The sequence below is a fragment of the Herpailurus yagouaroundi genome, unplaced genomic scaffold (assembly GCF_014898765.1).
Source record: "Herpailurus yagouaroundi ecotype Mexico unplaced genomic scaffold, PumYag 222, whole genome shotgun sequence".
NCBI classification, from domain to species: domain Eukaryota; kingdom Metazoa; phylum Chordata; class Mammalia; order Carnivora; family Felidae; genus Herpailurus; species Herpailurus yagouaroundi.
The window spans coordinates 11,481,938-11,508,361 of NW_024412453.1; the positions used below are offsets into that span (position 1 = coordinate 11,481,938).

The 26,424-nt window shown below is 45.3% G+C and overlaps 1 protein-coding gene across 1 annotated transcript in view; it reads left to right on the forward strand.

Annotated features, from left to right (window-relative positions):
* GRIN2A (glutamate ionotropic receptor NMDA type subunit 2A) overlaps positions 1-26,424 on the forward strand; it is a 368,706-nt gene that overhangs the window by 169,023 nt on the left and 173,259 nt on the right. The gene's annotated exons all lie outside the window — the stretch shown is intronic.

Sequence of the window (26,424 nt, forward strand, 5' to 3'; positions counted from 1 at the left end):
ATGGTTAAGAACGCTCCATTTGCCAGGAGCAAGATGACTGTGATTGCATAAGGCTTTGGCCAGGTAACAGCCTCATTCCAGTGTTTTTTCCTTTTACAGCACTTAGTAATAAAACATTACTTCCCAATGCTGAAGGCAGATAGGAACCAGAAGGATAAGTTGAAATTTCTTCCCATTCTGTATGGAGAACCAAATAGAAATGAGCATATAGATTATTTGGCCCCCTAGCTGGGTGTTGTAATAACATCATTTGGTTTATTCTTACCAATGGCCAGGGAATTGATCTCCTTAGGAGATCGACTGAGGGGCACAGTCAGAAGGTTCCTGAATCTGGCAGCTTTGGTCCCTAGTTTCATTTCTGGAACAGCCTCACAGAGTTGTTACTTTGAAGCGTGCATGCGCGTGTGTGCACATGTGTGTATATGTGAGAAAAGGAGAGCGTACTGGTACACGTGTGTTTGTAGCCGGAAGAGTGTCCCATTAAGAATAGGATTACTGGGGACATCTGGAATGGAGTAGCGGCTTAGCTTTTGAACATTGTTGAAACCACTTTCTGTAAAAAGAGCAAGAAAAGTAATAAAACGGACAAACAACACTCAAAACGGACAAACAACAATATCTGCAAAAAAGTTACGAGATAGGATGTCCCCGCCAGCGCCCCAAATGAGTGTGTGGATAAACCCCACCTGTTAGGAAAGGTGTGGCATTAGAAAGGGTATGCGAGAAAGGCGAGGTAAGACAGTTGCTTACGGTGACGGTGACGCTGAGCTTTTGAGAAGTCCCAAATCACTGTCAGGTCCTCCTGGAAAGCTAGGCAGACCATTCTAGGATGACAGCAGAAATTGCGGGGGGGGGGGAGGGGGGGGGAGGGGGTGAGGATGGGGGAGAGTGTCTTGCAGGGTCTAATTGAGAATGAGGGGCAAGGGGGCTGCAGGTACCCGAACAGTCTAGAGGGCACAGGCCTACAAACTGTCTGAAGTGATGGGCTTGAGTGTTGTCTCCTGCACTGAGGAGAAAGAGCTGGGGGTAGGGACCAGAGCAGGCAGGACAGAGGCAGTATGGACAAGCCATAGAAAACGTCCAGATGAAAAGAGATGACAGGACGGGGTGCCTGGGTGGCTCAGTTGGTTGGGCGACCGCCTTCCCTCAAGTCATGATCTCACAGATTGTGAGTTTGAGCCCCACGCTGGGCTCTGTGTCGACAGCACAGAGCCTGGAGCCTGCTTCGGATTCTGTGTCTCCCCCCCTCTCTCTGCCCCTCCCCTGCTCATGTTCTGTCTCTTTCCTTCAAAAATAAATAAACATTAAAAAGAAAAAAGATGACAGGAACAGAGAGGAAGCTCTCAAAGAAATTAGAGGCCATATTTTTAATCACGCCATGATAAAAACAGGGAGCTCTAGAGCCATGAGGTCAAGAAGCTACCATGACCCACCTGTCCCTCCCGAAAGTATCGAATTTCCCTTTTAAAAGAGCAACAAGGACAACAAAGGATCATGGTCGAATCCCATACAGAGGCTTTAGGCTAAAAAAAAGAATGCAGACTAGAATACCCAGTGAATGCATTAGGAAACACTTGAGAACTACAAAGTCCTCTGTACATAGAGGGGGATACGTATATATATTTCCTCTATCCTTCCAGCTTCTTGGCTCAGACCCTCCTGTAATAAAAGAGAGATTAACAGGAATTGAACAAACAGGAATTAAACAAACATGTATACCTCCTGTAGACAGGGGACATGCCCAGGAAAACCAAATAACTCCCCAGAATGGTCCAAGCCGCCAGCCTACACACCATCTTCAGTTAAAGACCAAAGAGAGATGTGGGGGGTGGGGATGAGGAGGCAGTGAGAGAGGTTGTCAGGACAAGCACCATAAACAGGGTGAGGTTGCTATGCAGGTCTCGGTCCTTGTTTTCTCTAGAGATTTTGTTACTCCTCTTCCAGGTACCCAGAGGGAGACACCCCTGCAAACAGAGACTTTCTTATAAATGTAAATGCCTCTTACAAAAGGGTAGCTTTTACTCTTTACTTGGGGTTCAGAGCTTCTCCGTGTCTGCTGTTGTCTTGAAGCTAACCATCCCAATGTCATCCATCAGCCAAAGGGGCATATTTTGGGGTCATATATTTTGCTCCGCCTTCAACATTAAGAATGAACATTTTGTCATGAAAGAAGAGACCTGTGAGGTTGAGCCCCTGAACTTGAATAAGAAGTGTCAGCAGTCCTGTGTGATGCATTTTAACTTAAAATATATTTACTCAAGCAGTGATCAGCCACATGACAATAAACACCCTTAGCATTCAGTTTGGGGTTTTTAAATACGACTTTCCACTGAGAGAACATTTTCTAGTGAGGAAAGTGGCTGTTTCAAGGTGAGGGGCTGATCCTTCTTAGAGCAGATGCCCATAGCAGGGAACACAGCGGTTACCCAAAACGATGGGTCTCAGGAGCTGGAAGCTAAGTGAAGCCCGGTCAGCCAGGGATGGGACAATGTGGGTGTCAGTAAACTGCAAGGGACTGAAACACACAAAATCCATGAGTTTATAATAAGACATTCATGAGTTTACAAATAGAATATTTTATCTTTTTTATGTTTATTTATTTATTTTGAGGTGAGGGAGGGGCAGAAAGAGAGGGAAGGAGGGAATCCCAAGCAGGCTCCTGGCTGTCAGCACAGAGCCCAGTGCTAGGCTGGATCTCACAAACCATGTGACCATGACCTCAGCCGAAATGAAAGCAAGAGTCAGATGCTCAACCGACTGAGCCACTCAGGTGCCCCTATAATAAAATATTTAAAATTTTTTTTTCAACGTTTATTTATTTTTGGGACAGAGAGAGACAGAGCATGAACGGGGGAGGGGCAGAGAGAGAGGGAGACACAGAATCGGAAACAGGCTCCAGGCTCTGAGCCATCAGCCCAGAGCCCGACGCGGGGCTCGAACTCACGGACCGCGAGATCGCGACCTGGCTGAAGTCGGACGCTTAACCGACTGCGCCACCCAGACGCCCCTAAAATATTTTAAAAGATACCTCACAGCGAACCTTTGGAGGATGCTAAGAAACCAACTCTTTGCTTTTAAAACCTATATAAAGGGAAAGCATCAGCGTTTATTCTGCCTTTCTTAGATAAACTATCTTTCAGGCTAACCAAATGGTTGAGGAGAGGGATTTTCTTCTCGTTTTGTCATTGTTCCAAAGGTAGTAATTGGTATTGTTCCTAGCTAATGAAGAAAAGAGGTCATAGAATTGGAATAATACTGCATTGCAAACTCCAATGAATTAATGGATCCAGGCAATGATCATCAGTGCTTGTTCATGTCGTAGAAAGAGCCAACTACAAATTTTCATCTCCTAAGGAAAGTATGCATATCATTTATGACATAGTCTTGGAAAAATGAATGAAATCTGGATCTGAGCAAACCTTTAGCTTAAACTACCAATTTCTAACAAACACGGGAGGGGACATAAGTCTGTTAAAGAACAAAAATTCAGCTGAGTAAATTCAAAGATCTATATTCAGTGATTGATGAACCCAGGAGCATCCCACCCAGCAAGCAGAGGGGAGGTCCGGAGTTGTAGAAAATGGAAGGTTTTTTGGAAAGGAGGGTGTGGCAAGGAAGTTATTAGCCAAAAGAAAGAAAGGATTGTTGCCGGCAAGGTCACCTACCCTTAGGGGGAGGAGCGGGGGTTCTTACCCTGCAGATGACCTCATCTTCCTTTGGAGGCTTGGAGAGGGCCCCTGTGACAATACCTCACTGGTGCTTCTCAGAAAATGCCAGACTGACCAGTGAAGACTACATTTCTGGGGGTGGTTGTAACTGAAATCAGATTAGGCTTTGAGCCCCAGTTTCGTGATTTGGCCTCAATGACTCCAGTTGGGACCCGTGGTTTTCTTTTTAACACCACCGCGGGAATGCCATCAGCAAAATCCAGACGGTGAGAAACTGAGAAAAAAAACCCCGGTTTTCTCAACCAATGAAATAAAAAATCGGAAGGGGAACCTATATATTCAAAGAGGTAAGAGTCGTATTATCTAACCATAATATATGGATCCTGTTTGTTTCTAATTAAAAGAAGTAAAATTAAAATAAAACATATATGCAAGAATTGTGACTATAGAACGGACACTTGATAACATTAAGGATTTAAAAGCTTTTTCTAGTGTGATGATGGTATTGTGGATATCTGAAAAGGACAGTCCTTGGCTTTTAGAGATACTAAAATATTGACGCGTGTACTGACCTGATGTCTGGGGAGGAGGGGGGCCAGTTCTCTTTAGAATAATCCAGGGAAACGAAGTCACTGGTAAGAATATGGACAAAAAGCAAGATTGTCAGACACTGAAAATTACTGAAACTAGGTGATGGGTATTGATGAAGTTTTGGGGTGATGGTGGGGAGGTCTGGAGCCAACGACCAAGAAAGAATTCTTGAAGATGTCTTTAGTGCAAAATGGTGAATTTATTAAAGCATAGGGACAGGACCCATCGGCAGGAAGAGCTGCCCTGGGGTAGAGCCAGGTAACTCATTATATACCCTCAGGTTGGGAGCCGGTCAGGGGTAGAGTAGGTCTCTAAGGTATTTTGGAAGCATGGTTTCTAGGACCTTGAGGGTCTAGCTGTCGCTAGGAAAACGTCATTTATTACCGTTTAGTAAAACCTCAGTCATGAAACCCCTCGTGTATATGGGGTGGGGGGGGAGGCATAAGCTTGGAGTTTGATTGCCAGCATATAACTTGGGGCAGTTGAGGTAAAGGAAGTAGACTTTAGAGGCTCCTCAAGGTTGGGATAATTTTAAGCCAAGATTCTCTTTTGCTCCCAGCCAAGTGTCATCACTGAGGCAGCTGGGCTCCTAGAGGGAGGTCACTCTGCCGGTTTAAAGGACTTGTCAATGGGCTGCAGGCATTAAGGGGATTTAATTTGTCATATGCCTTAGTTTCCCACATTACCGTGGCAAGCACTTAGCCCCCTTCCTTTATTCTTGGGTAGCCAGGAGTGTGAGAGGAACACGCTCCCTCATCAGGTATGTGGGAGTTCATTACAATATTCTTTCTCTTTCCCGTGTTTGCCATTTCTCATCATGGCAAGTTTAAAAAGAGTATAGTGACCTGAGTTTATGTAAATGTTCCTGTAAACGACTTAATTGGGCTGTCACGAAGCCGTGCAGATGGGTAAAAATCTACCAACCCAGTTTCTTCTCTTCATCGCTGGAAATGCTGAACAGCGTGGCCGTGCTGCCTTCAGAGTGTAGAGAATCCAGGGAGTCAGGAAGTTGATATCAGACAACCGGATGGCATTTCCGTTTTTATCCTAATGCTAATTTGTACATTTCCTTCTGGGAGCAGGGCAGTCACCAGGACTGGTGTCTTTTCAATCTGCAGCTGTGTCTGCCTCTTTCCCTCCTCTGAGTCTGCGTGGGCGGAGGGACCACTGGGTGAAGTGGTCTCTGGGTTTCCAGGATCACCAGCACGAGTCTGTGATTTCAGTCTCCATCGGGTACGAGGGTGTGTGTCCCCTACATGTATATAGGGTTTTACGGGGCCCAAGTGCTTTCTAGTACACTCAGCCACTCAGTGAAGATTTATGAAATGCTTCGGTGGCTGGCACGGTGCTAGATGATGAGGCTACAGTTGAAAAGACTAGGTTCTAGTTTATTCTAGTGGAGGGAGACATCGATATGCAAGTGAGGAAGTGAATTACAGGTTTGGAAAAGTCTTATGGGGAATAAAAAAGCAGAGCTGTGGTCAAGACTGATGGGCAGAGGCCCTGTTCTAGAAAAGGAGGGCCTCTCAGAGCAGGTGACACCTCAGGTAAAACCCAGAGGATGAAAAGGGGCCGCTAGCTATGGGAAGAGCTGGGGGAAAAGCATTCCAGGCAGAGGGAACAGCCAGTGCAGAGCTGCTGAGCCGGGAACCAGCTGATCACAGCCTGGAAACCGTCGAGGTCTGTTGTGGTTAGAGTATAATCAGCAAGAGGGTGAGTGGCCCAAGGGAGGGGTCTCCCTTGGTTTTCAGAATAACCACGTGGGCTGCTCTCTCGTTCTTCCCGTTTTACGGATGGCGGAAGTAAGACAGCCCTCCCGTGTCCTTGCCGGCACGTCGTAGAACAAAAGCTCGAATCCTTTTCCTCAGACTCCAGAGCTGGTGTTCCTCCCAAACAGTTAGAACAAGTCCATTACGGTCTTGGGCTCCTTTGTGTGTCACAGCCAGAGAGGTCAGCTTGAGCTGTGCTTATCGGGACCAGAGGGAGGCACTCGGGTGGCCCGGAGAAGCCAGGTGCCACGTGTCTGCTCTGCAAGCTGACATCGGGGTTTCTGCACAGGTTTTGCTGCGGAGGAGGAAATGTGGGCACAACTTTTTAATGTCTTAGGAGTGTCTGTGGGCACATAGCAGAATTTACTGTCACATCCATCTACTGCTGTCCCTCTGTGTTGCTGAGGAACCTGCCACTCGAGACGAAGATCCAAAGACACATGTTGTCATCAGAGCAGAGACGAAGGCATCGCTCTGGTGCCTGTGGAGTCTCAGCTCAGAATACGGAGCAACTTTCATCTTGTGAGAGACGCCACCTGTTGATTCCTGGCTCGCTCTCCTTCAAAGAGAAAAGTGATAGAAAGCCTTCTAGAGCAATGTTCCTACTGACGTATTGTCTTCATGGTGAACTTGACCCAGGTCAGAGAGTGGGAGAACTGTGATGTTGTCACTGAGAGTAGACCCTTCCTTTATGGAGAAGAGGAGGAGGTGGAGGAGAGGGAAGGAGGGGGAAAGAGGAAGAGAAGGAGGAGGAGTGGGGGAGGAGTAGAGGGAGGAAGAAGGAGAGGGAGGAGGAGAAGGAGGAGGAAGAGTGGGGGAGGAGGAGAAGGAGGAGTGGGGGAGAGGAGAAGGGGAGGAGGAGAGGGAGGAGGAGAAGGAGGAGGAGGAGAGGGAGGGGAAGGAGTGGGGGGGAAGGAGAAGAGGAGGGGAGGAGGACACTTAGGGAGCACGTTACGTACTCCATTCATCCCTACAAAACCCCAGCCAGGCTAGGAATCAGTACTCACCTTTTACAAGCTGAGGCTAAGTGAGGTCGGTGACCCGCCCAAGTTCACACAGCCAGGAGGAGGTCAAGCCTGGCCTCTGCACCTCCACTCCCTGCAGCACACAGCTTCTCCGTGAGCGCTTTGAGAAGTGAGGGGCTGGTGCTCGGCTTATGCCGTGGCATCATACCATCCTAGAGATGGAGCGTCTGGCGGTCTCATGCTGCCTGCGGGAAGAGGCTCAGCACGGCGTGGTCAGGCTCCAGGGTCTACCTCATCGAGGACACCCTGCGTTTCGGAAACGGAAAGGGTTTTCACTTTGCTTGGAGTGGGGACTGAGGCTAAAAGAGGCGTAGAGTCACCGTGGTCTGCTCCGCCAGGGAAAGCCAACCAGCTCTGTGTGTATGTGTGCATGTGTGTGTGTTGTGTGTGTGTGCGTGCAGGTGCAGTGGGGGCAGGGAGGGGACGGCGCACGTCACACATACTAGTTGAGATTCAGAGGCCGGTTTGCCTGGACACGTGCTTGAGTTCGGCCCTCGACGCTCAGCCCGGGCGGGGGCACCATACTGTGCCCTGAGCACCTGTGTGCCCACCGCTCCCCTTTGCTCTGCGTAGGCACCCCGGTACACGTGAGAGGCTTCACCTCGCATCTGACAGGTGGCGTGCAATGAATGCAGTTAGTTTTTACCCTAATTTCCCATCCTCACTTTTGGAGTTTAGGAAATTTGAGATTGACAGATTGGGCCAACCTCCCCAAACCACACAAATTAGCAACTGACAGACCAGGACCCGAACCCAGGTCTGCTTTGCTTTCTGAGACTGGCACCTTGGCCGCCAGCTTCACCTCGAGTGAGGGCCGGGTCACAAATTAGAAATTAATCACATGATCGATCCATTTGGGAATTGATTGGGAGTTAATTCGGGAATTAACTTCCCTCTTTGTTGCTGGAAACAGAAGTAAGCTTGTTTTAAGCTCTCCCTATCAGGCCTCAGACAAAGTTCACTTACAGCAGGGAGCCGAGCGTCAGCAGGATGAACTCTTCCGTGTTCCACTCGTGCGGCGGACTTTGCCCACTAAGACCTGGGCCCTGAGATCTCATTCCTCGCCTGATGCACAGTGGCACACCACCCCCCCCCCCCCAGGGATCAGTTCACAAGTCATGCCAGCCCAACAGCTTTGGAGGACGTGCATCATTTGCGAGGTTCCTGTGGGGTCTGCCCACCTGAGAGTCCCTTTCTGGAACTGGAGTGGTCACCGCTGGTGTTCTGTAACTCCACTGATGACATCAGTCGTGTTAGGAAGACAGCGCAGACCTGACTCTGAGCATTCTTGGATACTGACTGCCGCCCGCATGCTGCTCTGTGCTCGGGTCTTAATTTATAAAGGGGACCGGGCGACAATGTGAAGAGGCCAATGCCGTTGAAAGAAAATTTTCCTGTTACTTACAGAGAGACATGGCTCACCATGTAGGAGGAAGCCCAGGTTTTGATCAAGAAACAGAAGTAGTTAATTCAGGCTGGAGCTTTTACTGGGGTTTCTGGGAGACAGGCATGACAGGACGGGGTAAACAGTTTAGGATTGGCTCGTTTGAATAATTTTGGTGGCCTCTAAACTGTGGGAGTGGTCCTTAATTGCCTGGCACCTGGTCCTTGGGTGATTAAGGCAGAGGAATGTTGTGTCCTAGGACGCCTGGCCAGATAGAGGAGGTAAAGCTGGACTAAAGATCACGGGTGTGCTCCCACTGAGCCCTTGGTCATCTCCAGGAATTGGCTAGCCCCAGAATGGGCACTCTTTCCTGAGCTGGAAAGCTTTTTAAGATGTCATTTCTAATATACAGATAAATTAGAAGCATATGCGCTACATGTACCTGGCTCTGAGTTGGTTCTGGATCCTCGATCTTGGGGTTTTCTGTTGGCCTCTAAATACCAACTTCAAGGGGGAGTCTTCGGGTTCCCTTATTAATAGGTTGAACAGGTCAGAGGAAGGAGCACTTAGTAAAGGATCTGGAGATGGGGGTCTGGCAGTAACTTGTTGTGTGACACGAGACCAGTTCGTCCCCCGCTCTCTGCACATGTGAGGGAGTTGGGTCCAGAATGTGTTTCCCAGAATGTGGGATACATCCAGTGAATGAGGTAGTTATGGGTGGTGTGGCCCAAATGGAAGAACATGAACTCACAGAGCAGGCATGGATCATGCATTAACACTCAGACCTAACAGTATGTGTGCTTTTTTGTTTTTGTGGCGATTACCTACCTAAGTGATGCAGTCTCCCATTTATACAAGGTTATCAAATTTACATTAAAATACCTTAATTCGGGGTGCCAGGGTGGCTCAGTTAAGCATCCAACTTCGGCTCAGGTCATGATCTCACAGTTGGTGAGTTCGAGCCCCGTGTCAGCCTCTGTGCCTACGGCTCAGAGCTTGGAGCCTGCTTCAGTTTCTCTCTCTCTCTCTCTCTCTCTCTCTCTCTCTCTCTCTCTGCCCTTCTGATCACACTCTGTGTGTGTGTCTCTCTCTCAAAAATAAACAGTAAAAAAATTTTTTTAATTATATTTTAAAAACTGAGTCGACTTATAAACAATAGTAAGTCATTGCAAATATCTGTGATTGACATTGAAGAGAAACTGTGGAGTTGTCTACTTCTCCCTTTAATATTGTCCTACATTCTGGGATTCTGTAATTAAGCGCACACACCCTTGTGATTGTGATATCTTCCTGATGAATCGACCCTTTTACCGTTATGCAACATCCCTCTGGTTGTACTCTTTGTCTTGAAGTCTGTTTCATCTGATACAGAGGCTTCAGCCTTCTAGCATTTGCTGGTTGTGTGGAATAGCTTGTCCCATTAACTTACTTTCCATCTGTGTGTGTCTCTATATTTAAAGTGCACCTTGGAGAGAGCAAGGAGTTTTTGATCCATTATGATCCATTATGATCATACCTGCCTTTGTAATCCACTGCCATTTAATGTGACTGTTGATGTGTTTGGATTATATATACCATTTTCATGACTCGCTTTCCTTCCTCCCTTCTCCCTGTCCTGCTGTGGTATTTTCTATCGCTGCTGTAACAAATTACCGCAAAAGGTTGTGGGTCTGACGTCGGCACTTATTTGTGGGCTGGGGGCTGGGGACTGGTCCCTGGAGGCTGCCCACCTCTGTCTCAGACTTTGCATGTGGCCCCTCCAGCAATGGCGAGTTGTGTTCCTTTCACACACTGAATCTTTGAAAGGCTCTAGCTTCTCTGCTATATCTCTGCTTCTAGATGGAGAAAATTCCCTGCTTTTAAGGACATGTGTGATTAGATAAGGCACAACAGGATAATCTCCAGTTTTTAAGGTCCTTAGATACATCTGCAGTCTTTTAAAAAAAATTTTTTTTTTAATGTTTATTCATTCTTGAGAGAGACAGTGAGCCAGGGGAAGGGCAGAGAGCAAGGGAGACACAGAATCTGAAGCAGGCTCCAGGCTCTGTGGTGTCAACACAGAGCCTGATGCAGGGCTTGAACTCACAAGCCGTGAGATCATGATCTGAGCCGAAGTCGGACGCTCAACCGACTGAGCCACCCAGGCGCCCCTGCAGTCTTTTTTCCATGTAACCACGTATTTATGAGATCTAGGGATTAGGGTGGGTATCTTTGGGGGCTGTTCTATCTACAACGCCTGCCTTTAAAGAAAAAAAAAATTGTAGGACATTTGAGAATTCCATTTTAACTTATTTATTAGTGTTAGCTACACATCTTGCATTTTTTAAAGTGATTGTGCCAGGGATTCCAATAAACATCCTTAGCTCTTCATAGGCTGTGTAGAGTTAATATTGCTCCAGTTCATGTGAACTGTGAAAAGTCAAAACCTTTCACTGTATAAACCCATTACCACCCTTCCCCATCCTTCAGACGACAGTGTGATCTGTATTGCATCCACATTCATTAAAACCCCAGGAGACGATTTAAGAATTTTTGCTTTAAACGTTCCTATGCATATGTATTTCTTTTTTTTTTTTTAATTTTTTTTTCAACGTTTATTTATTTTTGGGACAGAAAGAGACACAGCATGAACGGGGGAGGAGCAGAGAGAGAGGGAGACACAGAATCGGAAACAGGCTCCAGGCTCCGAGCTGTCAGCCCAGAGCCCGACGCGGGGCTCGAACTCACGGACCGCGAGATCACGAGATCCCGCGAGATCGCGAGATCGTGACCTGGCTGAAGTCGGACGCTCAACCGACTGCGCCACCCAGGCGCCCCATGTATTTCTTCAAATCGAGGGCAAATAGTCTTTAACACTTACTCAGATATTTAGCATTTTTAATGCTGTTCATTTGTTCCTGGAAGAATCTGGGTTTCCCTCTGTAATCGTTTCCCTTCAGCATGAAGAACTTCCTTTAGCATTTCCTCGAGTGCTGGTCTCCTGACAATGAATACTCCCCGTTTTCTTTTATCTGAGAAACCTTCCATTTGTTTTCATTCTTGATGGGCATTTCCACCAGATACAGAATTTGGTTCTCTGTCAGCACTTGAAAGATGTTATTCCACTGTCTCCTGGACCCCATAGTTTCTGGTGTTAAGTCTGTGGAAGCTTTGAACTGTTGCTGTCTTGGTATCACGTGTCCTTTTTCTCTTGCTAGTTTCAAGATTTTCTTTTTTCTTTGGATTTTCATTAGTTTGTTATTATTTTTTTAATTTTGAGAGAGAGAGAGAGAGAGAGAGAGAGAAAGAGCACATGAGTTGGGGACAGGGGCAGAGAGAGAAAGAGAGAGCATCCTAAGCAGGCTCCAATGTCACCATGGATGTGGGGCTACCTCCGATGCAGGGCTGGATCCCACAACCCTGGGATCACGATCTGAGCTGAAATCAAGAGTCAGACACTCAACCAACTGAGCCAGCCGGGCGCCCTTGATTTTCATTAGTTTGACTTTGATGTGCCTAGCATGGTTTCCTTCACATAAATTCTTTTTGGGGCTCCCTGAGATGTTTGCAGTTGTAAATTTATGTCTTTCAACAAATTTGGGAAATTTCTAGCCATTATTCTTCAGTATTGTTTTCTACCCCATTCTCTCTCTTTCAGGCGCTTTAATCAAAAGTGTTAGGCATCACTCTTAATTTTTAAAAACCCCCTTTTCAGATTGAGTAATTTCTGTTGATCCATCTCCAAGTTCTCTGATTCTTTCTTATGTCATCTTTATTCTCCTACCCAGTAAAATCCTTTATTTCAGATCCCCTTCTATTGGTCCCACAGTCAGAGGGCCAGTTTTAAGAGGAGGAAAGAGAAATCAACCACCTCAGTAGGGAGGCTGGTAAAAATACGTGGCCACCTGTAATTCACTCCACTGGATACTGACAGCTCCTCCCTATCCCTGCCACATGGCCTTTGTCCATGTCCTCATCCTCTCTTTACAGGACCCTGAAATACTAACTTGTCCCCTTCCCTCCCTTCCTCTTTGCCTCTCTTAAATGTCTACCTGCACCACTCCTTGCCTTCTCGAGAAAGCCTTTTCTTTATCACCTAGAGCGAATGAACTTTCCATCACTCTGTTGTCATCAGCATCCTGAATGTACTTCAGCATTTCCCACATCGTTCTGCAGTTATAAGATCTATTTGTCTTTCTCACTAACTGGCCTGAGTTTCTCAGGGGAAGGAACCATATTTGATACATCCAACATTTCTGCAGTTGAGAGTTCACCAGCCTGTAACCTCCCTAAGGCTGCGGACTATGCGTGGTTTGGTGATTATGTCCCCAGTGCCTCGCTTTGTGCTTGGCTCATCAAGATGCTTAGTAAACATTTCTTGTCCTAGATCGATTTTTTTTTAATTCACACAGTCAGTTAAGGCAGAACCAGAGTAGATTCCAGATATGTTTTCCCTCTAAGTTAATTCCTTTTAGGGCTCTCTGGCAGCTGAGTGAGTCTAAACAATCCTCAAGGTCCATTTTCCTTCATGTATCCAGCTTACACCTTTATCCTATTTCTCAAGAGCACCTCCCTTCATGTTTGAAAATATGAACTGAGTTTAATGGAGTGGAAAGGGTTGGGGATTTTCCTTCATTGGTCTCTACCCCAGTCTCTTTAATGAGCAATGCACCAAGCATCTGTTCTCTTTTTGGCTTCACACTTGAAGAAGGCAGCCCTGAGCTCTATGACCAAGAAGCACCGTGTGCATCAAATACCAGTTACCTTGGACCACAAAACTTCCATGTTAATTTCTTCCGGGATAATGATAATAAAGAAAGAGTTAAATTATTCACCTGGAGGCCCAGGAGGTTGAATCCCGAAGGTTGACGTCATGTTCTCCGTCAGATTTCGAATTTGGGCTTCTTTATCTGTATCACTTTCCTGATGCCGGGCACAGAACAAAACCTCAATAGATGTCTTTGACATCAGGTTGTCTCACCTAAAGGAATGACTCTCAAACTTGAGTAATGCCCAAGAATCACCTGGAGATCTCATTAAAACACTGGTTCTGGGCCCCACTTCAGAGATACCAGTCCAGTATGTCTGGGGTGGAGCCCACGAATAGGCATATCCACTAGGCTCTGATGTGGAGTTTGTCCCTAGGCTACTCTTTGAGTGACAAGGCTTTAAAGCAGTGTTTCTCACCAGTGGAAGTCTTGACTTTTTAGGCTGGGTAGTCTTTTGAAATTAATATTATTATGGTAAGAACACTTAACATGAGTGTTAAGTTAGTGTGCTACATAATATTGTTGACTATAGACATGGTGTTATCCAACAGATCACTAGAGTTTATTCATCTTGCATAACAGAATATACCTGTTGAACAGCAACTCCCCGTCTCCCACCGTCACCAGGCCCTGGCAACCACCATTCTACTCTCTGCATTTATGAGTTTGACTATTTTAGATTCTTCATTTAAGTGCTATCACGTAGTACTTGCTCTTCTGTGTCCAGCTTATTTCATTCAGCAAAATCCAGGTTCTTCCATGTTGTGGCAAATGGCAGAATTTCTTTATTTTAAAGGCTGAATAATATTCCACTGTGTATACATCCCACGTTTTCTTTTTTTTTTTTTAATTTTTTTTCAACGTTTATTTATTTTTGGGACAGAGAGAGACAGAGCATGAACGGGGGAGGGGCAGAGAGAGAGGGAGACGCAGAACCGGAAACAGGCTCCAGGCTCTGAGCCATCAGCCCAGAGCCCGACGCGGGGCTCGAACTCACGGACCGCGAGATCGCGACCTGGCTGAAGTCGGACGCTTAACCGACTGCGCCACCCAGGTGCCCCATGAACATCTTTTTATATACCTGTTGGCCTTTGGAGAAATGTCTTCTTTTGAGAAATGTCTATTCAAGTACTTTGCCCAGTCTAAAATCAGGTTATTTGGGTTTTTGTTACTGAGTTGTAGGACTTTCTTATATACTTTGGAAATTGACTCTTTATTAGATACATGTTATGCAAATATTTTCTCCCATTCCAGAGATCACCTTTTCGCTCTGCTGATTTTTTTTTTCCTTTGCTGTGCAGAAGCTGTTTGGGTTGATGTAGCCCTGCATGTCTATTTTTGTTTTTGTTGCCTGTGCTTTGGTGTCATATCCGAGAAATCACTGCCAAGACTAATGTCATGAAGCTTTTCCCCTTATGTTTTCTTCTAGGAATTTTACAGTTTCAGGTCTTACATTTAAGCCTTTAATCCATCTTGAGTTGATTTTTGCATATGGCGTAAGATAAGGACCCAATTTCACCAGATAATTCTTGTCATATGGAGTTTCTTGAGCATTACAGGGTGTTTAGCAGCATCTCTGGTCTTCACCCATTAGTACCAGTGGCACTGCCTCCTCCGAAGCTATGGAAACTAAATATGCCTCTGGATGTCACCAAATGTCCCCATGTGGGGGTAGGGGGCATAATCACTCCCTGCTAAGAACCACACCTCGAGGGTTTCTGGTCTGGATGGCCCATGGATTGATATATCATTCACTAAACAAGTTGGAGTAGTGGATTATAAGGTCAGTTTTAGAGCCTGTTGAGTTCAATTGGCTAATAGAGTACCATGAAAGCCCAGTTATTTGGATATAGAAACCAAGTGAAATGGTCAGGTCTAGTGATACAGATTTGAGATCCATCAGCAAATATTTGAAACCACAAAGAATGAATAAAAATTCCAGGTTAATGTGAACTGAGAGGAACAATGGGTGGAAAATAGGACCATCAACTTGGGGAACCATCAACTCTTTCAGAGGTGGGTAAAGGAAGAGGTGCCTGCAAGAAGGAATGGTCAGGGATATAGGAGAAGGACAAGGAGAATAAGTGTCACAGAAAACAATAGAGGAAAATGGGCAAGGAGAAAAAAGAGAGGTAACAGTCAGAAAAAAGATTCACCAACACCAGATCTGAAAAGGGTTCGTGGAACATGTCCACCAGGAGATCATCTTGAACATAGAGACTAAAGCTATTTAATGTGATGGCCACTGACCACTTGCAGCTTGTGAACAGTGGAAACGTGGCTAGCCTGAGCTGAGATGTTCTGGAAATAGAAAATTCACATTGGATTTCACATTTGCTAGGAAAAAGAGAGAACATAAAATACCTCCTTAATCATTTTTATGGTGATTGCACATTGAAATGATAATATTTTGGATATACTGGGTTGAATAAGACACATGATTAAAATTGATTCCACCTGTTTGTGCAAAATAATGTAAAATTACATATGTGGCTGGCATTATGTTTTTCTTGTTACCTTTCAAGAAAAGGCAGCACTACAGAGTGTATTTTTAGGAAGGGAGGCTTGGGCGGCGTGTTTGAGGCCAAGGGCAAAACAGCCAATAGAGAAGAAGTGGTGGTGAGTCGCAAAGAAAGAACGAAGCGAGACAGGCCAAGAAATAGTGTCATTGATCAGATGGGTGGCATCGAGGGGAGATGGTCTTGTCTCTCCATCTCTCCCCCCAACCTTGTTGAGGCTCATTCTTCTCTCCTGCAAAATGGGGATGAGGAGCCTGTAATAATAATGCCTCCCCACAGGGTTATTCTGGGACTCAAATGAAATGATAGCTGAAGATCAGCCTTGTAGGCGCTGAAACACTGGATGAAAGTAGTTCAGCCACAGTCACCAAGTACCTCTCTGCCAGGTTGCTACCTCTACCTCCTGATGGACTCAGTTTATGCTCTTTGTTGCCACAGAGTTGCAGGAAGAATTTACCCCAGATTTCACCCCTACTCAACCCAGGCTCTACTGCTGACAGTGTGGAACAGGAGTGATGCTTGAACAGTAATGGATCATGGGTCACCCGCTTGCAGTGGTTCTCAAGTGTGGTCCCCAGACCGGCAACATCAGCATCACTTGGGGATAGGACCAAAAAGAACACATTCTTGGGCCCATACGAGTCCTACTGAATCTGAAACTCTGGGGGCAGGGCCTGTCGACCTGCGTTTCAACAAGCCTTTCGGGTGATTGTGGTTCAATATAAGCATTTAGAACCCTGTCCTTGTGAAAGCAGTTCACTACCCTTTTAGCACAAAACTAGTTAAAATACAGACCCTGGCCCTATGTGACTACATATTTAAAATGTCCCTAGGGGCGCCTGGGTGGCGTAGTCGGTTAAGCGTCCGACTTCAGCCAGGTCACGATCTCGCGGTCCGTGAGTTCGAGCCCCACGTCGGGCTCTGGGCTGATGGCTCAGAGCCTGGAGCCTGTTTCCGATTCTGTGTCTCCCTCTCTCTCTGCCCCTCGCCCGTTCATGCTCTGTCTCCCTCTGTCCCGAAAATAAATAAACGTTGAAAAAAAAAATTAAAAAAATAAAATAAAATGTCCCAAAGTTATTCTGTTGAGCTACAATAATGTATTCTAAAGCAGGGGTCTACACATGTTTTCTGTAAAGGGCCAGACAGTAAATATTTTAGGCTTGGCAGACAAAGAGACCACATGCTTTGCTGTTGTAGCAGAAAACAAGTACTGACAATGTATTACAGAATGGGTGTGGCTGTGTTTTGGGGGCCATACAAAATAGGCTGGATGGTGGATTTGGCCTGTGGGCCAGATTGTCAACCCCAGCTTTAGAATCTAAGTATCACCCTTGGGTGTGATCCTGGTTTGCTCATCTTTCCATCAGTCATTCTCCACCCACCCATCCATTCATTCTTTAGTTCAACACCTTTTAGTGGGTCCCAGCCGTGTGCCTGACACTGAACCAGGCACACAGGGAGATTGGCTGCTGATTCCTGTTGAGGTCCTTGCTCTCATGGAGCTGGTGGTCTCATCAAGTACGTGTGTGTGTGTTGGGGGGAGACAGTTAAACGGTGTCCAAATCTATGAAAACGTCTGGATATAATGCAGGGAATAGAGTTTACTAGCTATCCAAAGACCCTCTACTTTGTAGCCCAGCCCAGTAGGCTTGTACTCAATTTCTTGGCTTCCTAGCTGCCCAACTTTTAAGGAGGTTGAGGCAATTTGGGGGGACGCATGCTTCGTTCCACCCCATCAGTTGCTGGGGGTTCTTTGCAAATGGCTCACATGGCTCTTGTCACCCACCACCAGGCCATCATCATCTGTGAGTCAGACCAGACCAGCTGGTTGATCCGGCACGGGGAGTGAGGAGAGGAATTTGTTCTTGCTGTTGGTATGGAAATGCTGAAGCACCCTCAGTGTTTGTTCTGTTAGCTCATGAGCACGCCCTAGATGGTACTGCATGAGAAAGTCTTACTTCAGCAAAAACTTTGTCCAAATGGAAATCCCACATTTGCCCACCTTTTGGAGCCGTTTCTGAAGACCTGAGCACTCCCAGGGTTGACAGCTAGGTTGGTTCAGATTTGCATGCTTACTGGCCCCCGGGGCTCTGGCATTTCTTTCTCCTCCTTCTTTGAATCTGGTGTCATAATAACGAGAGTAATATCATAGCAACTAACCATTCTCCAGCACATTTTCCAAGCCGGGCGTTGTGCTAAGCGAATATGGTGTGTGGTAGGCACCATAATGGTCCCCAAGCTGTTCGTGTCCTCATCTCCAGATTCTGTGAATTTGTTGCTTTACATGGCGAAAGAGACTTCGCAGTTGTGACTAAGGTTAAGGACCTTGAAATGGAGAGATCAGCCTGGATTTTCCAGGTGGGCCTGATTTAATCACATGGGTCTTTAAAAGCAGAGAACCTTTCCAGGCTGTGGGCAGAGAGAGAGATGAGGACAGATAGGTCAGGAAGGAGCCAGGAGCTGAGGAACGCAGGTGCCTCTAGAGGCTGGAAGGCAAGGGGGTGGATTCTCCCCTAGAGCCTCCAGAAAGGAATGCAACTCTTTTTTTTTTTTTTAATTTTTTTTTTCAACGTTTATTTATTTTTGGGACAGAGAGAGACAGAGAATGAACGGGGGAGGGGCAGAGAGAGAGGGAGACACACAGAATCGGAAACAGGCTCCAGGCTCTGAGCCATCAGCTCAGAGCCCGACGCGGGGCTCGAACTCACGGACCGCGAGATCGTGACCTGAGCCGAAGTCGGACGCTCAACCGACTGAGCCACCCAGGCGCCCCCCGGAATGCAACTCTTTGATCGTAGCTCACAGAGACCCTTTAGGGACTCTTGACCTCCAGAACTGTAAGATAACAAACTTGTACTGTTTAAGCCACCAAAGTCATGGTAGTTTGTTAGAGCAGCAAGAGGAAACGAATACACCGTGGTTGATCTCCCTACATCCTCAGTGGATCCCTGTGAGTTAACTATTAGCATCAGTCACATTTTTGGGAAGCGGAATCCAAGGCCACGTAATTGCACAGGTACGTGTTTATCGAGTGGTAGAGCCGAGACTGGACCGTTGGGTTCCAGAGCCTCGCTGGTCCTGAGACTTCATGTTGGTATCAAACTCTGTGTAGACCCCTGAGTGTCCATCCTCCGCCATTTGATTCAAACTGTGCTTTCGCTCTCGGGCCATTGAGGACACTCCCGCCTCCTCCCGAGACCCACCTGGGAGCTCTGCTCAACTCTCAGGCTGTGATGTGTCTCCAGAGTTGCAGTCAGGCCACAGGACCCATTTCTCCTATTCATCAGTAGCACCAAAGAAGTCCACACGTCCCATCACAGCACCTGCCACACAGAATGGCATCGCCTGTGTCTGTCTTCCCACCAGACTGAGTTCTCCCAGCTCCTGGATTGCAGTACCTGTCTTTATCAGGACATAGCACTAGATCTGGCCTGCCCATCATTGCTGTGTTCCAGTGCCTGGAACAGTGCCTGGCACATAGTAGGTACACCATAAATGTCTGTGGAATGGACGACTTAGTGAGTAGCATGGCTTTAATAAATATACAGAGCATGAGAGTTAGTAAACCTGTGGTAATTGCTTACAATCCTTTTACTTATTTTCTCAATGAGACTTTCTGGAGGTATAATTTACATATAGTGTAACACAGATCTGGAGCACACGGCTCGTTGAATTTGTGCATGTGTATACAGCTGTAGCATCAGCACCCAGATCAAGACACAGAGCATTCCCAGTTTCCCAGAAAGTTCTCTTTTGCTCCCTTCTCATGAAACCCAAGACAACTACTACTCTGAATTCAATCACCATGTATTAATTTTGACCGTTCTTGAACTTTATATAAAATTTTTGTCCTCTTCTGTGATAAATGAGTTATGTAGTATGCATTCTTTTTGTGGCAGGCTTCTTTTACACAGTGGAATGTTTTTGAGGTTCACCCGTAATGTTGAGTGTAGAAAGCTCTTGACTGCTGCTCTCCACCAGGGATCCCCATACTATTAGATGAGTCCCGGTCTGGACGGTGAGCCTCTTACTGGATTATGGCTCCTTACGCACATCTGAATGGCAGCTGGTGATTCAGGCTCAGGATGTCTTGCAAATGGGTGACAGCATCAGTGAGAAAGTGGCTGCTGGTACCTAATCGAGACTTAATGAAGGGGCCACCAAATAAGTGAGTACATTGAACAAGCTCTCACATCTGTGGGGTGTTTATTATACCCCGGGCACTGTAGTGCTGCATATTTTACATTCATTATCTCATGTAAATGGAAACAATGACTTACTCCTATGGTAGATGTTATTATCTCTAGTATGTAAGTCAGGAAACTGAGACCAAGAAAGTTGCAAGTTGGGTCCAGGTCCTGTGTTAAAAAGTGAGAGACAGGTTGATAGCAACGAATATGTTCCCATCACCTATCTGAGCTGTCTACTTATATTTACTTACTTATTTATTTTAAAGTTTATTTCAGGTGTATCCTGTAGCAATTCAGCAGTTTATACCTGACTCCGTGCTCCTCACCCTAAGTGTACCCTTAATCCCCATCACCTGTTTCACCCATCCCCCAACCCCCCTTTTTCTTTGTTTTGTTTCTTAAATTCCACATATGAGTGAAATCATATGGTATTTGTCTTTCTGTGACTGACTTAGCTTAGCATTATACTTTCTGGATCCATCCATGTTGTTGCAGATGGCAAGGTTTCATTCTTTTTTATGGCTGAGGAATATTCCATTGCATATTTATCTCACATCTTCTTTATCCATTCATCTGTGGATGGACACTTGGGTTGCTTCCGTAATTTGGCTATTGTAAATGATGCTGCAATAAACATATGGGTGCATGTATCTTTTTGAACTAGTGTTTTCATATTCTTTGGGTAAATATCCAGTAGTCGAATTACTGGATTATGTGCTAATTCTATTACCATACTAGATTCTATGATAATTACATGGTAATTCTACTTTTAATTTCTTGAGGAACGTCCATACTGTTTTCCACAGTGGCTGCACCAATTTGTATTGCCACCAACAATACACAAGGGTTCCTTTTTTTCCACGTCCTCGTCAACACCTCTTGTTTCTTGTGTTGTTGATGTTAGCCATTCTGACAGGTGTGACGATGGTATCTCATTGTGGTTTTCATTTGCATTTCCATGATGATCAGTGACGTTGAGTATATTTTCACGTGTCTGTGGTTCTGTCTTCATGTCTTCTTTTGAGAAATGTCTATTTTTGTCTTCTGCCCATTAAAAAAATTTTTTAACATTTATTTATTATTGAGAGACAAAAAGAGACAGAGCATGAGCATGGGAGGGGCAGAGAGAGGGGAGACACAGAATCCAATGCAGGCTCCAGGCTCTGAGCCGGCAGCATGGAGCCCGATGCAGGGCATGAACTCACCAATCACGAGATCATGACCTAGCCGATCATGACCGGAGCTGAAGTCGGACGCTTAACTGACTGAGCCACCCAGGCACCCCATCTTCAGCCCATTTTTAATTGGGTTACTTAGGAGGTTTGTTTGTTTTGGTGTTTAGTTGTGTAAGTTCTTCATGTATTTTGGATGCTAACACCTTATCAGATATGTTATTTGCATATATATTCTCCCATTCAATAGGTTGTCTTTTTGTTTTCTTGGCTGTTTCCTTTGCTGTGCAGAACATTTTAATTTTGATGAAGTACCAATAATTTTTGCTTTTGTTTCCCTTTCCATAGGAGACATATTTAGGAAATTGTTGCTATGGCCGATGTCAGAGAAATTACCGCCTGTGCTTTCTTCCAGGATTTCTATGGTTTCATGTCTCACATTTAGGTCTTTAATGCATTTGAAATTCATTTTTGCGTATGGTGTAAGACAGTGGTCCAGTTTCATTCTTTTCCAAGCGGCTGTCCTGTTTCTCCAACACCATTTGTTGAAGAGACTGTCTTTTTCCCATTGCATATTCTTACCATCTTTGTGAAAGATTAGGTCGCCATGTGACTTTATTTCAGAGTTCTGTATTGTTTTGTTGATCTATGTGTCTGTTTTTGTGCCAGTACCATACTGTATTGATTATTACAGCTTTGTAATACAGCTTGAAATCTGGGGTTGTGATACCTCCTGTTTTGTTCTTTTTCAAGATTTCTTTGGCTATTCGGGGTCTTTTGTGATCCCACACATATTTTAGGATTATTTGTTCCAGTTCTCTGAAATGCGTTGTTGGTATTTTGATAAGGATTGCATTAAATCTATAGATTGCTTTGAGTAGTATGGACATTTTAACAATATTTGTTCTCCCAATCCATGAGCAAAGAATATCTTTCTATTTGTTTTTGTCATCTTCAGTTTCTTTCATGAGTGTTTTCTAGTTTTTGGAGTATAGGTCTTTCACCTCCCTGGTTAAGTTTATTCCTAGGCATTTTATTATTTTTTTGCTGCAATTGTATATGGGATTGTTTTCTTAACTTCCCTTTTTGGTACTTCATTATTGTATAAAAATGAAATGGATTTCTGTATATTGATTTTGTATCTTGTGATCTTACTGAATTCATTTATCAGTTCTAGCGGTTTTTTTGGTGGAGTCTTTAGGGTTTTCTATATATCGTATCATGTCATCAGCAAATAGTGAAAGTTTTACTCTTTCTGTAATCATTGTGAATTCCGTCTATTTCTTTTGTTGTCTGACTGCTGTGGCTAGGACTTCCAGTACTATGTTGAATAAAATGGTGAGAGTGGACATCCCTGTCTCGTTCCTGACCTTGGGAGAAAAGTTCTGTTTTGCCTCACTGAGTATGATGTTAGTTGTAGCTTCTTAACATATGGCTTTTATTATGTTGAGGTATATTCTGTCTAAGCCTACTTTGTTGAGAGTTTTTATCATGAATGGATGTGGTACTTTGTCAAATGCTTTTTCTGCATCTATTGAAATGATCATATGGTTTTTATCCTTTCTCTTGTTGTGATGTATCATGTTGTTTGATTTGCAAATATAGAACTACCCTTGCATCTCGGGAATAAATTCCACTTGATCATAGTGAATCATTTTTTAAATGGATTGTTGGATTCAGTTGCTAATATTTTGTTGAAAATTTTCGCATCTATGCTCATCAGAGATATTGGCCTGTAATTCTCTCTCTCTCTCTCTCTTTCTCTGTCTTTTTTTTTTTGCAGTGTCTTTATCTGGTTTTGGTATCAGGGCAAATTCATAGAATGAATTTGGAAGTGTTCCTTCCTCTTCTATTTTTTGGAATAGTTTGAGAAGAATAGACATTAACTTTTCTTTAAATGTTCAGTAGAATTCATCTGTGAAACCATCTGGTCCTGCACTTTTGTTTGTTGGGAGTTTTTTGGTTACTGATTCAATTTCATCATTAGTAATTGATCTGCTAAAATTTTCTATTTCTTTCTGATTCAGTTTTGGAAGGTTATGTGTTTCTAGAAATGTATCCATTTCTTCTAGTTTGTCCAATTTATTGGCATATAATTTTTCATAATGTTCTCTTATAATGCCTTGTATTTCTTTTTCATTTCTGATACTGTTAATTTGAGACCTTTTTTATTTTTTTCGTGGAGTCTGGCTAAAGCTTTACCAATTTTGTTGATCTTTTCAAAGTCCCAGCTCCTGGTTTCATTGATCTGTCCTATTGTTTTTTGTTTTGTTTTGCTTGTGTTGTTTTAGTTTCTGTTTCATTTATTTCTGCTGTAATCTTTATTATTTTATCTTACCTTTTTATGTAACTTTTTCCTGGGCTGTTATAAAGTCAGTGGCTGTGATGAATTTCATTCAATATTCATTCGACTGCTGTTTGTGGATTACTTACTGTGTGACATTATTTATTGAGCCCCTCTTGTGTGCAGGGCACCATGCAAAACTCATGTTCTTCACTATTAGGCTCTATTGTCCCCTACCTGAGCCAGTGTAGTTAGGTCCCAACCGGGAAGCCACACCAGCTCTTGCTTAGGTTGTGGGCATTACTGGATATTGCCTTTAATGGATTCCTAGGTTTGCTGCTGTGTGCTACCTTTTTAATTAACCAGAGAAGTCAACCACAAGAACACCATCACCGATTCCCTGCAGATTCCTTGGGCCCTTTGGTTTGCTCACCCGGAATCCCGAGTAACAAATGGGAGCAGGGACTCTGGAATCCATCATCACAGGTGAGGAGTTCGGATATCACACACCAGGAGCTCGGGTTGCATATTTAAATACTAACAAGGCTTGCTCTGCAAATAGATTGAAGGGATTCCAAACCCCCGAGTGCCTAACTTGTTTTTCAAAATCAGGTGTGACCCGCCAGCCTATTATGAGCTTTTCCTGGGGAACGCTTGCAGGAGGAATTGAACTAGGGGATAGATGTCAGGTTAATTTCCCCCTTGGTTCAGAGAGGAGAGTTGGTGCATGGGTCGGGGGCGGGCCAATGAAGTTAGTCTTTTTAGCCCCTAGAGGGTTGAAGGAGCTCTTTTCGAGAGGGCTGTTGAGTCCTGCGAGGCAGATTTCATCGCGTTGCAGCAGATAAATGCAAATCCAGACTATTTCTGTGGCCTGGCCCGCTACTCATCCTCATGACGCTCAGGACCAAATATTGGAATGGACAACAGGTACTCCTGAGCCTGCCGAGAGGCTCTGTGGCTGTACAAATGTGTGCTGAGGGGCATAACTGAACATTTGTACCAACATAAATTAGTGCTCATTCGTCTCTTTTGGTGCCCTTTCCATACCAGTTCCTCTGTATTCATCCACTCGTTAATTCATTCGGCAGGTTGTGTTGAACACCTCCCGTATGCCCACACAGCCAGTACAGTTGTGAGCAGCACCGTGCCTGGGGACTCTGTAGTCTGCTGGGGTAGAGCAGCTGCCCAAATAAATCCTTGGGATATTTCCTGAGCACCTGATAGATGGGGCTCGGCGGGGAGGGAGACGTAGAAAGCTCTTCAAGTTCTAATCTCGCCCCTCAAGTAGCTCGCAATCTGGTGTGAAAGTTAAGATATGCAACGATGCCCAAGGTGTAGTAAATACTCTTTCCTCACCTCCCTGTAATTCTTGATAGTTCATTTTGGCAAGAAGGTTTCCATCCCCCGGGTCTGTCATAGGGCCAATTGAGGACCAGGTGACTGAGAAGCTGCTTTTAAAATAAAGATTCCTGGGGTGCCTTGGTGGCTCAGTTGGTTGGGTGACTGATTTCAGCTCAGGTCACGAGCTCACGGTTTGTGAGTTCGAGCCCCACGTCGGGCTCTCTGGTGTCAACACAGAACCTGCTTGGGATTCTGTCTCTCCCTCTCTCTCTGCCCCTCTCCCACTGATGTTCTGTCACTCTCTCTCAAAGATAAACATTAAAATATTTTATAAAAAAAAACAAAATAAATATTTCTGTGACACACCGCAGGCTCTCATACCAGATAAAATCTATGGGAATAGGTCCTTCGGAGACCACGGGTAAAAATATGGAGGGGCATGCTGAACTTATGTGCATGAATGCATATATATGCCTGTGTGTGTGTGTGTGTGTGTGTGTATCTGTGTGTGTGTTTGCATGCGTGGCCACCGATAGGTGTGAGGAGTAGTCAGTAATACATTTGGCACCTTGCAATGTGGTGTGGCAACAAAGGTGGCTTTAGAGACCCAACACTGCCCAGTCCAGCAAGGGGAAGCTAGAGTCCCGGGGCAAGTCAGTGTTTAAGGCAGATGGACTTGGTAGGAAGTTCAGGGTAGACTGGATGACATATGATGGCAGGTATGGTAACAACTAAATGTATTTGGAATTCGTTGCATGCCAGGTGCTTTTGCATCATCGCCACCTTTGATCCTCCTAGTCTCCGATGCAGAATGTATAGTTGTTATCTCCATTTACACAAGAGGAAACCAAGGCACAGAGAGGTGAAGCACGTTGCTCTCAGTCACCCAGCTTGGAGATTGCAGAGCTGGGATCCTACTATGCTTCCAGTGCAAGCGAGAGAAAAGACTCAAGAGGCACACACCATAAATGTCAAAAACAAGCCAACCTGCCCTTTGGGGAGGACCGTCATCTCACTGGCAAGTGCCTCTCATGAGGGTGACCTTTGTCATGCTCTGGAACCCTAAGAGTGTGGTTGATAGAAACCTCTGGGAAGAGGTTCAGGCGATGTTCTCCTGCCTGGGGCTCTAGAATGGTTCTCAGGCAAGGTTAAGAGAGGTCCAAGAAATACCTCTGTGAGCCACCCAGACCTTCTGAGTTGTCGTTGGTCACCTCGGTGTTGTCAACCTGCCCAGTTAAAGAAGACTTGGAATTGCCCCAACCCTTGCTGCCTTTCCAGTGGCTGGGATGTCTGGCTCCATGTTTGGGCAGGATGCACTTGCATCGTCCTAGTAATGTCCTGTCCCGTATCAACTGCCTCTCAGGGTCTGTATTTGCTTCATTTTTGCTGCTCTGGTTGCTCGGTATAAGCAGAGGACAACTGTGGATTGCAGTTTTGTTCCCGATAGGAGGCGTGAAAAAGAAGGTTCCTTGAAGGAAATCGCAGTATTGGATCCAAATGCTGAGGAGGGCTTTTAGAAGTGAAAAACCTTGTTCCTCCTTGGATGGCCCGTGAGGCAGGCGGTGGCTGTGCCGTGTGGCCCCAGCAGCCCTGGCTTTTCAGGGCCGGCCTGGAACCACCATTTGTGGGTGGACCCGAGGCAGAGCCTTTGATGTATCTTTCCCACGAGAACCGCGAGGGTCTGGAGCCAGGTAGTTCCGACACTCCTAGCTGAGAATAGGTGCGGGGCAGGG